General features: G+C 36.5%; 1 long non-coding RNA gene across 1 annotated transcript; it reads right to left on the reverse strand.

Moving 5' to 3' along the window:
- Positions 1 to 1363: 1363 nt before the first annotated feature.
- Positions 1364 to 3071, reverse strand: LOC124489196. Its single transcript, XR_006958765.1, has 3 exons — positions 2853 to 3071; positions 2239 to 2740; positions 1364 to 2153 (listed from the first exon to the last, which is right to left on the reverse strand). It is a non-coding gene; the product is annotated as an uncharacterized LOC124489196 (long non-coding RNA).
- Positions 3072 to 3097: the final 26 nt, after the last annotated feature.

Below are 3097 nucleotides of genomic sequence, written 5' to 3' on the forward strand. Positions count from 1 at the left end.
ATTTATGCACAGATGTGAGGTATGAGATGGATTTGAGGTGTTATTATTTCCGAACATTAGATGGCAGCAACGACTAGGGCAGGGTAATTGTCTGTTTTTTTTTTTTGAACATGTTGTTATCCAAAGCTATTTACAGTAAATATGTGTCAGGGAAGTTTGTCCTACAAGTTAAAGATGGCTACAAAAATTGTATAATGTCAAATTGAAGACTGGATTTATTAAATTATATGTAACGTTTCAACATTAGACCATCTTTAACTTGAAACCCCCATCCAAGGTCGTTCGTTCCTCCAACTCACACCGACCCGTGAAAGCCAATCAACCGAGACTTGAACAGTCCAACGTGTAGCCCATATAATGTCACATACGCAAGGCTCGTTCCTCAAATGAAAAGCCCCGGAGCCCACAATTCAATCATGGCAACACCAAGAGGAGATTATGATCACTATTCCGTTGATTATGTTGACTGATAAGTTGTCTGTTTTAGGAAAGAGATAACCCTTTGCAGGTGTTCCATGGTGTTTTGCTGAACAATCTGGGTTATTTTGGCAAATGTATTTAAAGGTTTGAGAATGTTCTCTTTTTTCTCGAGAGATGAGCCAAAGCAATCGAGAAGGAACTTTTCATTTTGGGGGCATTGACTATTTATATGAGAAAATTATTTGGTTTTGAAGCATGAGTTAACTGTTTTGGGTGAGATATGACCTTTTGAAGGTGATCTATGTAGTTGTGCTGAACCATATAGGCTATTTTGCTAAATGCACGTGGAGCTTTGAGAATGTAATTTCTGTCCTGGCTTGAAATGTGAATAATGATATCAGAAACTAAAAACACATGTTTTGAATGTAAATTGGCAAGACGTTTTTGACACTTGCACATCGAAACATTTAATGTAACAATTAATGCCGGCCTATATTCAACATGTGAGAACTGTCGAATCAAATCACCTTTATAGCATAAATAGATTCTATGATCATGTTTTTCCTAGAGCAAAATTAAAACGAATTATAACAGGCCCTAATGAAAAAAGCAAGTCATTTCCTATAGTTTGGAGATAAATTACAGGAAATGAAAATAAGGCCTACTTGACACAGACAGTGGTCTTTATTAAACGAATACATTACATATAGAGGGATTTAAATATCATATTTATTTATTTAAAAACAAAAGAATTGTTTCGATCAGATACATTTTATTTAAACATTTCATTTTTTTTAAAGAGTAGAAAACATTGCAGCCTACATTTAGTCTTTAGATTTTTTTTTAAACACACAGATTAGTAAAAAGTTAGACATGACAATTCACTCGCTTTAATGATTATGTATAGGATATGTAGTTATATTCTAATTAAATAAATCTAAATTCTACATAATAAAAAAAATACCTATTCCATTTATTTCTTTAAAAATAAAAGAATTGTTTTGATCAGATATATTTTATTTAAACATTTCATTTAAAAAAAAGAGTGGAAAAACATTCCAACCATAAGTCTTTTTTATACTGATTTAAAATAACACAGATTATTACAAAGTTAGATATGACTTGCTTAATGATTATAAATGATTGCAAATACTAACGCATATTATAATGAAAGAAAAAAAATGTAAATACCCTATAACAAATTTAGATATGCAGATATGCTCTTGCTTGAATGTATTAAAAATAACATCAAGCCAAAGTTGTTTATAAAAGCTTAGAAAATAACTTCCACATCAGACCACATACATTTAACCCCTTCAAAAGCAGAGCAGCATGCGTTCATAGCAGTCTGTCAGATGGGACGCTAAAGTAAGTTGCAGATATCTTTAGTATTCTGTGGAGATTACGAATTTCGTCATCACAGACAGGGCATCTCTCTGACTGACACAAACAAGTTACGTGGCCACAATGACTTACCCACTGTTGTTTTTCACAACAACAAGATAGGCCTACGGCCTGCATGTCGAATGGAATAGCACGGCTCACATTCTGGCAAAAACCACACAACACAAGACCTGATTCTTCATGCTGCATACATTCGGCGCATGTTTGGCATATCAGATGACCGCATTTGAGATAGCTATTCGCACTACCAAGACATCTGATACAAGAAAACGTTTCCACTTCTTGAACTGCTGGTGTGTTGCTTGGGGCTGGTTCTCCGTTAGATGTATCTGAGATTAAACATTAGGAAGCTTTTAGCCTATAGCAGGTCTAAACAAAATCTTTAGGTTTGATTATGGTTTTGATTTATCTCACCCACGAGGAGAAGACCACGGCAATCTCCTAATTCCTCCATTGTTTTGTTTCCGACGTCTAGATGTGACCCGTCAACCCCAGTGACAGAAGGAGAGAATCTTCCATCCTCTTCTAGAACGCTGTTTAGGGAAAGTTGGGGATCGGAAAAAAATACCACTACGGGAAGCCTTCTGCCGTCCCCATTACCGCGCGTCAGATCGTATGGCCTGTGTTTTAATATATTAGGCGAGCTTTTTATTACCAAGCTGTACAGATTATGGTGGAATCCGTAAGATTTTTTAAAAAAATCATTAGATTTGACGATCATGTTTACATTCGCCATTGTGAACCCGTGCACTATGAGTGCAATACATGGGGCGTTCGTTGAGAGAGACAGCTCTTCGTTCCAGATGTTCGAGGAGAGAAATCCATTCCCTCTGAGCAACTCGAACACAGACTGCGGCTGATTACAGGTAATTGATCTCATGGTCTGACCAACCAAGACCGTGAGTTGGTGAGGTACCTATATAGAACCAGACAAAGTTTCAGTGAGTATTATTCATTTAAAGCACATGGCTTGGCACATCCTGTCAACACAATCCAGAAGAAAAACAAAAACAGTAGAATTTACTTACATGTCTGCAATTCAATTTAAAGGCTGTTTCGTCATCCGCTCGGATAAACTGATATGCCGATTGCCAGCTCTCTGCTTGGAGAAGATCTACCACTTTCTTCACATGTTCAAAAAAGCTACCGATGAACTGAATCGGTGTGTGAAGAAAAGAGGCCTCGTTTGAAAAATCTGCGAGCGGAGATGTTAACAATGCGTTAACATCTTGTAATTGAAAAGATTTGCAGTCTCGATCAGCCCACAGACTTT

The sequence above is a fragment of the Hypomesus transpacificus genome, unplaced genomic scaffold (genome assembly GCF_021917145.1).
Source record: "Hypomesus transpacificus isolate Combined female unplaced genomic scaffold, fHypTra1 scaffold_185, whole genome shotgun sequence".
In the NCBI taxonomy this organism is placed as follows: domain Eukaryota; kingdom Metazoa; phylum Chordata; class Actinopteri; order Osmeriformes; family Osmeridae; genus Hypomesus; species Hypomesus transpacificus.